At 38.6% G+C, this 18,073-nt stretch overlaps 1 pseudogene; it reads right to left on the minus strand.

Annotated features, from left to right (window-relative positions):
• Window positions 1–6,770: 6,770 nt before the first annotated feature.
• LOC109096458 overlaps window positions 6,771–18,073 on the minus strand; it is a 92,247-nt pseudogene continuing 80,944 nt past the window's right edge.

Raw genomic sequence — 18,073 nt, forward strand, 5'->3', positions numbered from 1 at the left:
TAAATACTGAGCAAAGGGTCTGAATACTTAGGACCATGTGATATTTCAATTTTTCTTTTTTAATAAATGTGCAAACATGTCAACAATTCTGTGTTTTTCTGTCAATATCGGGTGCTGTGTGTACATTAATGAGGAAAAAATGAACTTAAATGATTTTAGCAAATGGCTGCAATATAACAAAGCGTGAAAAATTCAAGGGGGTCTGAATACTTTCTGTACCCACTGTACCTGGGTAAGAAAGGTGAACTCCATCCTTCTCTCTGTATCGTCTGACAGCGTCTCTGTGGAAGATGGGCTTTGCTAATGATTCATGTGCTCTTGGAGGTTTTATGAAAGCACAAAGACAGATAGACACATCATATTTATCCAGCCAGACAAGTGTGTGCGAGATGAGAGTAACTAACTCTAAACACAAAGGGAGGCTGAAGAGTGAAGCTTTCCATCATCTTTCTCTCCTCTTTGGCTTTTTCCACTCGTGTCGGATGAATGGCTCAGAATAGCTCAAAAACCTGCTGAGACGAGAGGCCAAAGGATTTCACAGTATTAAACCACTTGCTACAGTCGCCTAAATATGAGAGAGCTTAGTAATTGAGATAAATGATCTAGTGATGGTTTCTGACATCTACAGTAGATGGACTACTGGGTTGTATAAACACTTATTTCATATGTAGTGAGCCCTGAGAAGTATGGAGAACTGTACATGCATCACATTTAAGGCGAAAACATGACACATCCACATCAGTGAGAAACCATAGATAATTCAGACCAAGAGCTTGTGAGACATGTTTAGCTCTTCCAGAATTCATTCATTTTTAAAGGGAAAGTATTTCACTCGACATGACAGTTCTAGATCTAAATTTTCTTTAGATCTATAGGTAATTTATGTGCTAATGCAGCATGCAATATAAAACTATTGCCTGAAAAATAGAACTATTATATTTAATAATTCCAATCAGTAAATTATTAATGGCACAATATAATTAAATTATTTTTTTGTCTTTGATTTTTTTTTTTTTATCATTAAATAAAATTGCATGGATCTTTGCAAAAATTGCATGGATCTTTTCTGATTGGCCACTTGCAACATTCTGCAGTCAAATATTTTTGTATAATAACCGTTAATTTTAAAATCTGAGTCTGAGAGGGAAAATGATATTGTCTGAACTTACAAAGCAGGTCTAATAGAACTTGGTACTTTTTAAAAGTGTAAAAGTCCAACATAATTTCTACTATGCTATTTCCTACACTAACATTCAAAAGTTTTGGAATTTTATGTCTTTTGAAAGAAGTCTCTTATTGCTAAATAAGGCTGCATTTATTTGATCAAAATTACAGGAAAAAAACTAAAACTGAGAAATATAATTACAATATAAAATCACTTTTTCTAGCATTTTATATTTTTAAAGTGTAATTTATTCCTGTGATGTAAAGCTGAATTTTCAGCATCATTACTCCAGTCTTCAGTGTCACATGGTCCTTCAGAAATCATTCTAATATGCTGATTTGCTGCTCAAGACACATTACTGATTATTATCAATGTTGAAAACAGTTGTGCTATTTAAGATTTTTTCAAAGGAAACAGTTATATATACAGTACAGTGCATATCAAAATTAGAGAACAACCTACAATTTCCTAAATTTCAAGATCACTGCTTAGTCCTATTTGAAGTTATTAGGAGTAGAAGGACAGTTTTTAAGAATACAGTATTTCATAAATTAATAGTATTCTGACAATATAAAAAAAAAATAAAAAAAAAAACTTCAATGAGATATTCGAAAAAGAACTCTGATCAAAATTAGAGAACACTTACAGATTCCTTCAATTATTGGTGTTAATCTGGCACCTGGTGCTCATTTCCTTAATTATATAACAGACCCTATTTAACTGGCAGCATTCCTCCAATTTTCACTGAGATTGCAAGATGGCGAGCTGCTCTAAGGTGACTAAAACCCCGTGACAGGAGATTGTCCAGATGAAGGCCAAAAAGATGACCCTTTCAGCTACTGCAAGAGAAGCTGGTCATTCCAAAACTGTGATTTCAAGAATATTGCAGCTTTACAATGACACTAATTAATTCAAGTCCCCTAAAAAGGCTGGTCGTCCACGTAAGACAAATGCACAAGAGGACAGTATAATGCGGAGACACTCAGTGAGGAATCGGTTCAACACTGCCGCTGGAATCAGCAGTGAACAGGGTATGGATCTGTTTCTGCACGTTTAAGAGAAGTCGGACTGAAAGCGCACTCTGCAGTGATCAAGCCTCTCATCAGCAGAAAGAATCGAAAGGCTAAGCTCAAATTTGCTGAGGAGCATGTTGTGTGGAGAGAGAAGAACTGGTCCAAAGTTCACTTTAGTGATGACAGCAAGTTTAATTGATTTGGGTCTGATGGGAAACAATATGTTCGGCATTAAAATGGGGAAAGACTAAAGCCTGAGTGCATGAAGAAGTCAGTGAAAGGTGGAGGAGGAAGTGTGATGGTTTGGGTCTCTTATACAGATACATGGCAGCTGAATGCAAATGTTTATCAGAACCTCTTTCAGCATCATGCAGTTCCTTCCCTGCAAGCATCTCCCAATCAGCCTGCAATTTTCATTCAAGACAATGTCCCCATCACACTGCAAAATGGGTAAAGAAGGTCCTTGAAGCCAAGAACACTGAAATACTGAAATGAGCGGTCCAGAGTCCTGATCTAAACCTAACTGAAAATCTCTGGGAAATGCTTGCTTATAAAGTTATGGCTAAGAAACCCACTACAGTCACTGAACTATGGAAGAATCTTTTGCAACATTATTATGATTTGCTGTCACTTCTGATCAACTTAATGCATCCTTGCTGACGAAGCATATTCATTTCTTTAAAGAAATTACTGAATGCTAATGTGTTCTTTTTACTCGTTTATTCACAATACAAATAAGATAACACAAGCTAGATGAATCAAAAGAGTTCACATACCATTTGATTATGACCCTTCTCCCTTTAACGTCCTGCTGGCGCTAATGAGTGTATTTTGAGGTCTTGAAGCTGCTGATGCTGTAAAAAAAGAGTGTTCCAGCTTCCATCAATCTAAGACTTCTCCCTAAGGCCACTGTACAGCAAGAGCTATTGATTTACAACAGTCTTACAGGTTTGCTTAAACGCTACACCTTGAAATTCTCACTGTGAGTGATGCTAAGGGATTTCAGTTCAAGCACAATAACAACTGAAGTGCAGCTGAAATGACCAGCAGTTCATGTGATCATGTGTCAGTACAGTTTACTTCAAAAGTCTCTCGATGATGTTTAGAAGAGTAAGGTATTGCTCGGTGAAAAGTGTTTTCAAATATAACAGTACACTGTACAACTGTGCCAAAAAATAAAAATAAAAATAGCCTCGATGCACTATAGTGCAAACTCTTGACAACAACAAAAAAAAAAGCTATTTTTAAGAAATATGAACAGCATGCATGTTTTAAACCACATGAGTAAAGAACTTTTCATTTACTCATTCATATAAAATGAAGAAATTAACCTGAATGCATAAACTGTGATATCAAGACTTCTTTATTGTAATTCTACCAAAAAATTAGCAAGCCCCAAATCATAGAAGACAACTCTAAAAAGATCATTTTCCTCACAAAATATTTTCTGTTTAGAGAGGGAATGACATACACTTCTATTATAAACAAGACAAGAGATTTACAAATGTGTGTTTTGTTCATCTTCCTCCCACACAGCACTCCAGGTGCTGCACAGGAAGAAATAAAAATAATAATAATAATTTAAAAAAGGTTGAAATGTGGAAAGAATCCTCAGGATACAGTATAACCATATAAAGAATGCAAAAATATAGGGATGCAAATCTAAAGAGTTTAATTTAGTGATAAATTGTCTTCTCTCCATGGACACAGAAAATGCACTGCAGAGTAATTTCAAATAGATATCCTAAACAGATATGAATTTTTTAAAACCATTTTCAAATGAATAAGTGTACAGAAATACAAAAGCTTTAGAATATAGAGTTTGCAACAAATAGACCCTCATATTTGGCACCCCAAAGATGAATATCAGCTATTTTTTATTACAATTTTGAATTGCTGCATTGCAAATATTTTAATAGACTTTCTAAACAATTCCCAGCAACTTCATGAAATCATGACCAGGTCATATTCTAACCAAAAATAAATAAATAAATAAATAAATAATAAATAAATAAATAAAATTAAATAAAAATACAAACAAATAAATGATATCCTGCATAAAGCCTGTTTTTAGAACCAATAAGTTTATTTGCATTGTGGTTTGAATTATTATTAAGCACTCTAAGCACATAAAATATATCTTACTGTAGACCATGTATATCTATACCAGAAATGAATAATGGTTCTTACTATTATCAATGTTAAAATAATTTTTTGGTGCTTTTTTTGGAAACATTATATATATATATATATATATATATATATATATATATATATATATATATATATATATATATATATATATATATATATATATATATATATATATATATATATATATATATTTTAGGATTCTTTGATGAATAGAAAGTTCAAAAGAACAGAATTGACTTAAAAAATCTAAATTTCTAACTTGTTTTAATAAAAAAAATTAAAAAATGTTCATTGTCATGTAAATAGGCTTTATTTTCTTTATGCAAAATTTAAGTTCATATTTCTATCTTTCGATTATGGAGTAAAATAGAACCTTGTTTTATTTTTTAATTGATTTCTCTCTCTTCATAATTTCACTTTCTTTCAGTTCTTTCTTTCAATATAACACACAAACCGTCTGAACTGGCACCTACTTTATATATATCCGCAACATATTTATCATTTCCCAAAGTCCTTATCAACTTCCTGTTACCTTTTCACCTCCACTGTCTCTCTCTCCACCTTTCCTCACCCGTCTGATGGCGAGATTTTCACCCTGCATTCGAAGCTCTTCATCATCGGGATGTGTCCTCGTGTTTCTAAAGCTCCCACAATACTTCATGCTGTTGTGACATGCTTTGTGTGTCGCTGATCGATGAGATGTCGCCCTCGCTCTCACCGTTCCTTTTTCACTGTGTTGCACTCCTCCTAAAGTGTGCTCCTCTGAGTTGCTTTCCGACGCTGGTACTTGGGAGACTTTGAAGTTTCGCTCTTTGGGGGCCAAACGGGTTTCACCAATTTCACATCTTGATCCAAAGAGAATGTCTTTTTCGGAGAGGCTGTTTGCGGAGGCCACGCTACAGAAATTTTGTTAGGGCTCTGATCGGGTTTATTTGCTTCTTCAAACACGTCTGACAGCGAGCACATGCTACTTTGTGAAAGTGAATATCTGCAATCCAATGCGTCATGGTCTGTATTCCCTGCATCCCAAACACCCAGTAATTCCCTTTGCAACCCTTGTCCAAATCCATCCTCGAAATTCCCTTTAGACTTGAAGAGTTGTTTATAATGTGGCTGGCAGTACAAATGTCCATGGAGAGAGACAAAGTTTCCAAGGCTGTCAGACAAGAAGTTTAATAATTCATAAGTCACAGAAAATATATAAAGCTGTCTATACTCGCACAGTTTGTAAATGAGAACTGCACTGCAAGCTTTCCATTTGAATGGTTTTATGCAGGATACTTTATCTTAGAGTTGCAAATAATGGTACTTTATGCACAAGAAATCCTTTTAGAATTGATTATGTTGGAATACTCGCATTGTTAGACGTACTAGAATATTTATGTTACTGCTAAATATGATAAATTGTCTGTTTATGCTTCTTTTTAAACACAACAATACATACTAGAAACTCCTCACCACAATGCTAGGGTGTTCTGTTGTGAGGGTAGATATGACTCAGGTCCATCTATAGGAATCTATGCAATTTTTATCATCGCGCAACAGGTGAAAATCTGATTACTTAAAAGAATAGTTCACCCAAAAATGAAAATATGCTGAAATTTTGGATGACCTCACCCTCAGGACATCCAAGATGTGGATAAGTTTGTTTTTTCATGGGAACTTCTTCACTTGCTCACTAATAGATCTTCTACGGTGAATGGGTGCCGTCAGAATGAGAGTCCAAACAGCTGATAAAAACATCACAATAATCCACAAGTATCCACATCACTCCAGTCCATCAATGAACATCTTATGAAGTGAAAAGCTGCATGTTTGTATGAAACATATCAATCATTAAGACGTTTAACTTCAAACTGTTGCTTCCAGCTAAAACACAAACACTCCAAAAAAAATATAAACAAATAAAGTGAAAAACACAAACAGTCCAAAACAGCTCTAAACAAATAACATATCAAGCACTATTAGCTCTAAACAAAGATGCTGGTAGATTTTGATGTGAGAGGACAAAAAAGGGATGGACTTTTTCACTGGATGAAGCATTTTTTATGGATTATGGATTCATATTTTAGTCGGAAATAATGGTCTGAAGTTAAAAATCTCTTAATGATGGTTATTTCGCTTCACAGGACATTAACTGATGGAATGGAGTGGTGTGGATTACTTGTGGACTATTGTGATGTTTTTATCAGTTGTTTGGACTCTCATTCTGACGGCACCCATTCACTGCAGAGGATCCATTGGTGAACAGGTGATGGAATTCTGATGAAGAAACAAACTCATCTACATCTTGAATGGCCTGAGGATGAGTACATTTCAGCAAATTTTCATTTTTGACTGAAACTCCTAAGTATAAGCAATATTTATCAAATATCAAATTATAATATTTGATGACATACCTCAATTTGTTATTGCAGTGCTCACAGAAAAAACAGCATTTATGGAACTTCTTTTTGTTGGCTATCAGGCCTTCCATGGGGTAAACCCTCTTCTTGCACACCACACACATCTCTGACTTTGGGACTCGAATCTGGCAAGATGGCAAAAGATCTTCAAGTTTTAGTCAATTCAGTTTTGTGCACAATCAATATTCCCACTCAGCATTTTGCCAAACACTCAGTCCTCCATCTGGGCAATGCAGGCAAATCACATCGAACAACATCCACTACTGCAATGTAAGGTTATTGGCAAGTTTGTTAACAACAGTATTAGTGAAAGACATGTTCAGACACAATAATACATCAAAGCATTAATATTTCTTATGTCTGGAGATAAAGAATGACACCTGAGTTCTTTAACATGAATATGACAAAATTAATAGTTTAATCTAAATCAAATTAGATTCTTTACACTCTAAAAAAGCTGGGTTATTTGCAAAATTTCTTTAACTGTTCATTTTATTAAATCATTTTCATAATGTTTTTAGGTAACCCACCTTGCTAGGTTAGTTTAGTAAAACATGCATACTGTTCAATAGGCACACAATGCTGGGTTACCACTTGTTTTTAATCTAGCCTTCTATTCCCCCTGCCTCCATCAGATGAGTGTATAGAAGTCTGAATAACAATTGGGCTATAATTTGTGGAGTTATTTTGGGAAATGGAATAATCCTGCAAACTCTCAGACAGTCTCTAAAAAGAAAAACAAACCAAAAAGCTATAAGTGCTTTGTTTTCCTTCGTTCAGTGTTCCGAATCAATCCCTAAAAGATTTTGCTTTTAAAGTACATTTGATTCTTGCAGCACTCTCAAATGCAAATGAGACAGAGACGAATGGCAATTATGGAGAAAGCACTCAGTGTTATTGAGATATTTGAAATTCTAAGCTGATAAACTGTCTTTTTGACTCTGTGATGGTGCTGCAAGCGAGATTAAGCAGAAAACAGTTCTGACTGGCTAAAAAACAGTGTAGGCTGCTCCCCAGACTCTGTAATTTCTCAGGACACTTATTTCAGTGATATATGGTCGATGTGTGGTATACCAAAAAATACAGATATATATATATATATATATATATATATATATATATATATATATTATATATATATATATATATATATATATATATATATATATATATATATATATATATATATATATATATATATATATATATATATATATATGACACACACACACACACACAAAAAAAACAAACAAAAAACATAAATATAAATAAAATATAAATATACAAAAAAAAGAAAAGAAAGGGAAAAAAATAAAGGACATCTATTTTAGTCATATATCAGGTAGTATGAACAAATAATAATAAAAAAAATCAACTAATTAATTGATAAATTAGAGAAAAAAAAACAAACAAAGGACACCTATTTATGCCAGATAGTACGAGTAAATTGAAACCTAAAGTAAAAATTAAATGTAAACCTGAAAAATAAATAAACTTAAAACTTTAATCTCAAATTTAATTGAAAACAAACTTCAAACTCCTTTCAGCTAGTAACGAGTCACATTCATTTACACGTTTACTCATCTAAATGTGGACTTGTCACCTGGGGAAAGACATAAGTTAGAAACACACACAGATTGACCCGGTAATGTTCCTTGCGTAGCTTGCGGTTAAATTTCATTCCCATCATGCACTGCAGGCATATTTACCCAGCACAGCAGTCTCGGTTTGATGCACTAGCAGGTGGCTTGGCTCTCTCACCTGTGACACCTAAGCTTTTGAACACACTCTCACTTTCTGCCCACGTTTTATGGATGTTTTTCAACAGTTCCTCTGCAGAGACCTCAGGTGACACCGTCACCTCTGACGTCTTTTTCTTCACAGCATCAGCATAGGAAAACAGCACCTGTTGCGTCGCAACACTTTGAGTGTGCGTAGAAACCGTTGTGGTGCTTCTTGATCCGATAATTTTAGTGCCGAACTCATCAACAGAAGAATAATGTTCAGTGACTGTTTCTGTCTCTAAAAAGCCTGTTGGATTGACAGACTTGTCTACTTTCACATCTTTGCGCACAAGCAGAGGGGAGCTCAGCTGGGAGCATTGTTCTATCTCAGGAGGAAGCACAGGCTTTGAACCTTCAGATGCAATTTCACTCACTCTTGACTCCTGTTCCTCCTGTTTGTTTTGTAGCTCTTTGATGGGGGAACTTTGCTCACTCATTTCAAAAATATTTTTAATATTCTTCACTTTGAAAGCAGCCATATCCTCTTGTTGTCTTGCTTTCTTCTCCGTATCAAGCTCCAGGTCGTCAGTTTCCCTGCCAGGCTTCTCTGTATTGTCAATTTGGGTCTTTTCTAATACCAACTTTCCCTTCAGACTTCTCAATTGTCTTGGCTAGTCCAGACAGGTCAAACTTAGTGAGATTTTCCTTCTCTTTCACTGCACTTCCAGGCTCTGCATCCTCCTTGTTGGGGCCTAAACGCTCTGGAATATTAATGGGATCTCCACTTACCTTACTCCACCACTTGCATTTCAGAAGGCCCAAGAGTTTCGTTTTCAACCGTTTTCTCTTTAGTAGGTTTAGAATCAATTTTGATCTGCCACTGGAACGTGGCGGGAGATTCCACAATTCCGGACTTCTTTCCTGTGACCGGCACCACGTGAGGCACCGGATCAGGTGAGGCACCGCGGAAGAGCGTAGCTGTGACATTTCTGAGCTGCATTAGACTATCTGCGCAGCTTGAGGAGGGTGAAGGGGAGGCCCTGCTTACGCAAGAGTTTGGCGTCTCATATCTGCCTGGAGGAGGTGTCGGTGGCATTGGGGAAGACAAGGATGATGCTCTCTGTGGCGAGTCAGTTCTCTTTGTGGACTCGATGGTAATGAATGTAGGTGAGGGAGAATGTATCCGTAACAATGGGGATGGAGCTCTGGGACCAAGAGTTGTAACGCTGCTCATTTGTTGTTTTCGGCTCTTGCACGCTGTCTTCATCTCCTCTTTGACCACTTTCTGTGTTTCACACTTTGTAGAACCAATGGAAATCTTTGCAATTCTTTGTATGGCTCCACTAGAGACAAATTTTTCAGAGGTGGCCTCACATTCATGCTTTTCAATTGAGCCGTCAAAGTACATTAGCTTAGCTTGAACAAGGTTTTTTAGCATAAGTGAGAATTTCTTTGAGCTTCTGTTCGTTGTGTTCGACAGCAGCCCCTTCCAAATCACTCTTCTCTTCTGGCCCCAGAAGCCAGGCGGGCATTTCATTGAGCAGCGTCTTCACAGCCTTAGAGTCCATTTTTCCTGCAACCCCCTGCAACTCTGAGATACGAGACAACATCTTCTGCGCTTCGGCTTGTCTTAGAGATGTGCCGGAGCTCTCTGCTGAGGACTCAGCAGGTTCCTTTTGTGCAGATTTGCCTGTCATTTTTATTGGAACATTTCTGCTTTCATCTTTTGATTCCTCAGGAATCTGCTGGCTTCCACTGGCACACTTTTGAAGTTTTACAGTCGCGCCCTCCTCCTGGAAACTCTGCTGTTGGACTGTACTTTCAGTTTTGATGACCTCCTTGTAAACCTCAGTGTGTCCCGTATGAATGGTTTGCTGTGTTTGCACAACGGTGATTTCTTCTTGTTTTTCATCAGATGTCAGGACTGGCCACTTAGGCTCAGCAGGCGTGGCCTCTGTGGGTGAGATGGACATGCCGTTGATGCTTTGAGCGGCTTCTCTGTCTTTCTTATTCTTGCTCCTCCTTTTCTTTTTCAGAGTGGCAGGGGGCCCTTCTACAGGTTTCTCTTTGGCCTTTTTCTCCACTTTACTCTCTGTTTCTGTGGGGCTTTTTTCTCTGCTTTCTTTCACCCGAACATTCTCCTGCTCCACTGTGGCTTTCTCCTTGCTTTCCAGTTTAGCGCGCTTACTAACTTTCTTTGCCTTTTGACTGTCAACCTTTTGTGGCTTCTGCTCAGCATCCATAATTTTACTCTCTTTGTTTGGTTTGGATCGATCAGGGGAGTTTTTTTCTTGATTTTTCTTTGGAGAGCTTTCCTCTTTTGTTTTGTCTTCAGATAAAGATATGCTGCTCACATCTTTTTAAACATTCTCGGATTGAGATTTAGAGACACTTTGAGGTTCGTCTGTTTTAACAGAGGACATAATTTCTTCTTTGGTTGTGTTTTTAATAACCGTCCTCGTCACCTGTTGTAAATTGGTCATCACAGATCTCTTCTTTTTCTTTTTAGTTGAAGTGGAGGTGGTCTGCTGCTGACACAAAGAGCCCTGCGATGACTGATTAGAGATGATGTTCTGTTTAACTGAGGAAATAACAGGAGATTTTGGTGGAGATTTCTCATTTGTGCCAGTGATCAAAGCCTTGCTTGGGGGAGCGTTTGAGAGAGCTGTGTGCTTGGATGAATCATATGAGTCTCTGGCTGATTCGAATTTGGTCACACTCTTTTGAGCTCTCTCTTGAGTGAAATCAAATGATATGCTTGCCTCTGATTGCACCGTGCCCGTGCTCTCTGAAGAAAGCATTTCAAGGGCTGAACTGACTGACTCGTGCATGCAGATCTCAAAGGCCGGGGAGCGCGGCGGAGGTGGCGTGCAGCTTTCCTCCCTCTGCTGTCTGTACTTCTGTTCAGCTTGTATTAATGAGGTTTTGAATTTGCTTACCGGGGATCTGCATGGTGGTGGAGGAGGAGAGGCGGGTGGGATGAGCGTCAAGGGGGTGAAAACTTTCTTGGGAGGCCGTGGAGACTCAGGTGGCTGTTTTGTAAATGCAGACTGAATTTCAGAGGATATCACAGTGCACTTAACTGATGATGTGGTGACATTTTTTTTTTGGTCTCTTGTGCAGCCTTCACATCCATTTTCTCAAATGAAATCGCTGGCTCAAGCTTGGGTACTTTGCACAATGTTGGTGCTTTTACGGGTTAGTCAGTTTTCAGTGTTTTGACACTGTGTGTTCGAACAATTGTTTTGTGCTCCAGCACTGTGGTTTTTGTCTCCTGGCTGCATGCTGTGGTGTGACCAATGATTGTAGTGCTCTCTTGAGATGCGTATCTGCTTTGCATTGATTGCTTGAGAGAGCTTCTCTTTGATTCAGTGCTCATGTCCAGGTTTTTAATGGCAGGGATGGGCTTCTGTGCCGGAATGTCATTCACTGAAGGAGATGGGGTCTTGGCAGGAACTTTGACCTTTCTTATCGGCTGTATTTGGTGAATCGTTGGGCTAGCTCTCTGTGCGGTTTCCATTAAGGATTTTATTGTGCCCTTAACATCTCCATTTATCACTTCTTCTTTCCCTGATTGCACTTGCTCTTGGGTGTCATAGAGTGATTTTATGGAAAGCTTCACGTCGCCCTCTGTGCTCGCCCTGTGTTGCATTCTGGGAGACGGAGGAGGCTCAAGTAAGAGCTGAAACTTGCCTTTCACATCTCCCTGGACACCTATCTCCTGCTGGTAAAACTTTCCCTCATTTGACGCTTCTTGTAGACTCTGTATTGCCGTGTGAATGTCACCCTTTACAATCACCTCCTTCTCCATCTCTCTTACTGCATGTTTGGCCTTCTCCAGTGATTTCAACTTACCTTTGATGTCACCTGGCACTTAATCTTCTATGACAATTTCCAACTTGGTTGAAGAAGAGTCTTTTAGTAATTTCAGTGCTCCTTTGATGTTACCAGGAATGATTTCAGGCTTTTCCACCTCTCTTGGCTGATTTTGGGCCTCGTCTAGAGACCTCAGGGTTGTAGGTAAATCAGCTTGAATGACTTCTTCTTTCTCCAAAACAACCATCTGGTTTACAGACTGTGTTAGTGAATTCATTGCTGCTTGCAGGTCTCCTCTCACAATCTCTTCTCCCTGTAAATGTTTTAATGAGACTGGAGGCTCGGTCATGAAAACCTTAACTGTGTTATGAACATCGCCTGGGACTATATCTTCCCTGTCCACCAGACGACCGATTTGAGCTTGATTACGTGTCAGGCTGAGTTTCGTTCCCTTAATATCACCACCGATGATTTCCTCTTTTTCAGTTTTATCTGGGTCAACCACATCTGGCTCTACCTGCGACTTTTTGAGGTAATCCAGTGCACCCGACTCAATATATGTAGAATAAAAGCTCACCTTTCCCCTCTCTGCTTCATCCACTTTAATTCTCACAATCTCATCTGTGTCAGGATTGCAAAGTCTCTCTAGGCACCCTTTCACATTTCCTCCAACTTTATTTTCTTTCTGAGTGCTTGATTCCTCATGAGAATTTAATAAAGAGTAGATCATCATTCGGACATCTCCCTGTTCATCTTCTTGAATGAGAATGCCCCGTTTACCAGTGCTCTCCTCTTTCAGCAGGTTGTTTATGGCTTCCTGAATGTCACCTCTTATTATCTCCTCTTTCTCCACAGAGGTGCTGCTGTGCTCTTGGAGCAGCTGTTGTACGGTGCCACTGATGTCTCCCCTCTCCTCTGCATTTATAACGATTCCACTCTCAGGGGGTTCATCATGGTGTTTTGCAGATCTCCTTTAATGATTTCTTCTCTTTGGATCTGGGGAGTGTCTTTATTCATAAGATTGTACTTAGCCATGCGGACATCTCCAATTTCATCTGACGCGATGATGACACTTTTGTTGTCTACCATTCTTTGGGTGAACAGTTCGTTGAGAGTGGCTTTAACACTTTTACCAATGATTTCTGTCTTCTCCGAGCTGCTCTCATTAAATCCAGTGAATGGCGTAGTTTCAAAAAGCCAAGTTGTGGTTTTGACATCTGCTTTGGGGATTTCTTCACAAATTACCTTTTCATATTCATATTCATCACTTTCGTTGATATGATCAAGAGGATTCTTCTCAAATAGCCACACAGACTGTTTGACATCCCCCTTCAGCTGTTCCCCCATAACAACCGTTTTCATCTCATCTTCTGACTTTTCAGCATGTATCTGATCAATTGTGTGAGTTTCAAACATCCATTTTGCTGTCCTAACAACCCCTTTATGAATCTCACTCATGCTGAGAGTACACACCAACTTTCGAGACAAAGCATCAGATTCAAAATGCTGCTAGTTTGTCTTTACATTCCCTCCCTGAATGTCCTCAGCTGTTTTGATTGATATTTTGGCATCTTCTGCAATTATATCAAGGGGCTGGGTTTCAAACCTCCATCTTGCTGAGCTGACATCACCTTTTTGGATATCTTTCTCTGTAACGGCTTTTAAAAGATAGACCTCATCCATCTCTTTAATTGAATCCAGAGGCTTTGTTTCAAACAGCCAGCAGGCTCCTACTACATTACCTCTTTGTATTTCTTCTTTTGTGTGGTCACTTCATGATAATGGCCTTCTTTGTCTTGGATGGCATAGAGAGGCTGAGTCTCAAACATCATGGCACATATTTTCACATCTCCTTTTTCCTCATCCTCTCTGATGACTTTCTGCGGCTTTCTCATTTCGGCCTAAGAGGACACATCTTGAATCTCATCTAACGTGTAGGTCTCAAAAATGAATCTGCCTTTATCCACATTGCCTCCCTGAACATCTTGTACCATGCGAGCTCCTTTTAGCTCACCGGGGGTCTCTGAGATTTTATCCATGGGTTGGTTTTCAAATACCATTTGCAGTTTCCAACATTTCCTTTCTGAATATTTTCAGCTTGAGCACTCCTCAACTGTCTCATGAAATCCTCAGAGGTTGAGCTCATAACGTCGGAAGATTGGGTCTCGAATATGTATTTCATCCGAGACACATCCCCAGATTGTATGTCTATCTTAGTAACACTCTTAAAAGCTTCTCACTCCCCTCCAGCAATGTTTTCCAGGTTCTCCATCTAAACAGGAAACGTGCCATGCAGACATCTTTTCCGTGAATGTCCTCTTGTTTCACAGTGCGAGTTTGCAACACCGTCTCTGAGTTATCCTGTGTGGCATCAAGGGTTTGAGCTTCAAAAACCCAAGTGCATGTTTTCACATCGCCTTTTTGAACTTCACCAGAATCTTTTGTACTCTTAAGCTCTTCCCTTTCATAAAGCATGTCTATAGGTTTGGTCTCAAAAAGCCACTTACAGGTTTTAACATCACCTTTGACTATTTCTGCTGTCTCCCTAGTAACACTTCTCGTCTTCAATATTGCTAAAGTACTTAATGGCATCAAGAGGCTGGGTTTCAAAGAGCCATTTTGCCGTCTTGACATCTCCAGATTCAATCTCTTGTTGTGTTATGCCCTTTATGATTTGGAATTTAATGATGCTCTCATCGAATTGGTCAATAGGGCAAGTTTCAAACATCCATTGGCAGCTTCTGACTTCTCCTTTGACGATTTCTTTCCGCCATACGGTTTTGACCTCATGATAATGCCCAGAGCTGTCTTGCAATGCATATAATGGCATGGACTCAAATAGATCTTTATTTGATCTAACAGAGCCAGTTGTGACACCCTCAACTTGAATCTTCTGACTTTCATCATATTGGCTTAAATCATATGTTTCAAAAGTGTGCTTGTAATTGCTCACATCCACATTTTCTATTTCCTCCAGATTCACCGTTCTTGTTATTTCCTTTCTCTCCTCTCTGATATGCTCCAGCGGCTGGCTCTCAAACAGCCACTTCTGGTGTCGAACGTCTCCTTTCTCCTCAGATGTCATCATTCTTTTGAGCTTCCCCACCTCTGCAAGCTCTTTTATCTCATCTTTTGGAGCAGTCTCAAAAAAGTGTCTGGCAGACTGAACGTCACCTCCTAGAATTTCTTCTGCACTTACTGGTCTGGCATTGGAATTATCCTTTAACGTATCGACCGGTTGTGTCTCAAACACCCAACAATTTCTGCGGACATCACCCTTGTAACTTCTATCTATTTGTTCTGAATCAATTGTTTTCACAAACTCTCTCTTTTCCTCTTGACTATCTTCCAAACATTGGTTCTCAAACAGCCATCTTTGATTTCTCACCTGGCCTCTTTCTTCATCAGATGCTATGGTTTTTTTTAAGTCGGTTTACCTCATCATCCTCATCTTTAATATTCTCCAGAGGTTTATTTTCAAACACCCATTTTTGGTGTCTCACATCACCTCTCCCTTCTTCAAACACTGCTTTTTTATTTAGTTTTCCCACTTCTGGAAGCTCTTTGAGTTCATCCGTTGGAGCGTTTTCAAATAAGTGTCTCACAGAGCGAACGTTACCTCCAATAATCTCTTCTGTGGCAACAGGTCTGGAGTTGGCATCATTTTTAAGCATGTCCATAGGCTGCGTCTCAAACACCATGCAGTGTTTGCATACAACCATCCCAAGAAGCTCTTCTTTCTGCTGCTTTTGCATTCTCTCCCACTGGGCATTTAGGGAGTCAAGCCTCTTTGTCTCAAACAGCCACCTTCCTCTTTTCGCATCACCTAGCTGGTTGTCTTCCATGGAAATACTGGAGATTAGCCTGACCTGAGAAAGGTCCATGTCAAATGTCATCCAAAGGCTGCGTTTCGAAGAGCAATCTTGATGTTTTGACATCACCTTTCTCCGTCTCCGTCTCCTCTCGGGGGACAGAAGTAATCAAAACCATCTCACCGGAGTGTTCCCTCAATACACACAAGCATTGCATCTCAAACATCCATATGACTTTCTTCACTTCTGATTTGATCTCCTCCAGTACAGACTTCAGGTTCAGCAGCTGCTTCTCAGCCATGGTTTCAGTGTCACCCAGAAAATTCATTTCTTGGTTTTCAAACATGTACCTCACAGACTTAACATCCCCTTCGGGGGCTTCTTGTGTGAAGATGACTTCTTCGGTTTGCTCATCATCAGTGTGAATTTTATTTAGCATATCCATCGGCTTTGTCTCAAACAACCAGGCGGCCGCATGCTCATCTCTTTTCCCCATTTCATTCACTACATAGTTCTGTTTAGTTGAATCACATTGCATTCCCAGTGTATCCACAGGCTGCATCTCAAACATTAAAGCCCTGTTCTTAACGTCACCTCCAGGAATGATTTCCTGCTGAATGATCTTTTTGCTATCCTCTTCGTTATCCGAGTCATCCTTAATGCAGTCCAAGGGTTTGTTCTCAAACATTCAGTGCATGGACTGCACTTCACCTCTCAGAATCTCGTCCCACTCCAAATATTCACGATCCGGGCTTCCATTTGAATTGCTGCCAGTGTGTTCAAACTGGTATGTTGTCTCTTGAACGTCTCAGACTTCTTCAATGTCCTCGTCATTGTAAAAATCTCTTTCCAGGTCTTTTCTGACATCAGGGTGAATGTGTTTGCAGAGACGTTTCAGTTCTAATAGCTCCCTCTGTCTGTAGTATTGCTGTCTGTTCACACTGTGTTTCACTGGGTGTGCTGGAGGTTCGGGAAAGTTTTCTGCAATGTCTGATGGTTCCTCCAGTAAATCCCGTGAGGGCAGATATTCCAGATTATCATCATCGTCGTCGTCATCATCATCAAAAGCAAACTCAGAACTCGGTTCACCTTCTTCCTCTTTGTCTGTGGCAACACTGTTCAGAGCTGATGGCAGCTGTGAATGACTTTTGTCACGTTCAATCTTTTTCAGAGAGAGAATAATGAACATAACTTAGTGGAGCTCTGAAATGACCTATACTTCAGCTGGATCAGAAAAGTACTTTTATTTCATTTTATTTTTTAACTGAATGTCCAAAACTTGGCAAATTATTTTAAAGGCATTTCCAGTATTTTTGTGTCCTTATTGAGCATTTTTTTGTGGTTCAAGCTAAAAATCTTTTTATTGTGTCTGAAAAGGTTATGCATGAGAGTCAAAAATAAAATAAAGAAAGAACACCACCTTGCACAATTACAAGAAAAAGTTATCTGATTTTAGTAACAGCTCAGCCGCAGCACTATGTGTGTCCTTTGCATTTGAAAGAGTTATCCATTTACTAAACAAATGTTTTTTCTAACCCAATGCATTGTTATACTTAAAAACATCTTCATGAACATATTAGATACACTTCCCTAAAACCATCAGTATCATGTACTTCACTTGAAAATTACAGCACACTGCAAAAAATGTCTTTTTAATGAGTTTTAATTAGTCTTTGACATTTTCCAAATAACATATGTGAAAATCTCTAAAAAATAAAAAAAAACCTTACTGCATTAGACAGTAAGACATGTTTTCTGTTTTATACATATGTTTGTATGTTCATTTGTTTGTCTTTGTTTGTTAAAGGCAAAATCTATAAAAACAAGCCTGAATATCTTATGCAGTGTTGATATTTAAGTAAACTGATTTCTCAAGCAGAAAACAATAATAAAAAAAAAAAGTATTGAGAGCAAGACTTTGAGTCAGAACCACTACTGGTAGGCATTGTCATTTAGATGCACAATAAAGACACAACAATAACTC

This window comes from Cyprinus carpio, chromosome A9, assembly GCF_018340385.1.
Source record: "Cyprinus carpio isolate SPL01 chromosome A9, ASM1834038v1, whole genome shotgun sequence".
NCBI lineage: Eukaryota > Metazoa > Chordata > Actinopteri > Cypriniformes > Cyprinidae > Cyprinus > Cyprinus carpio.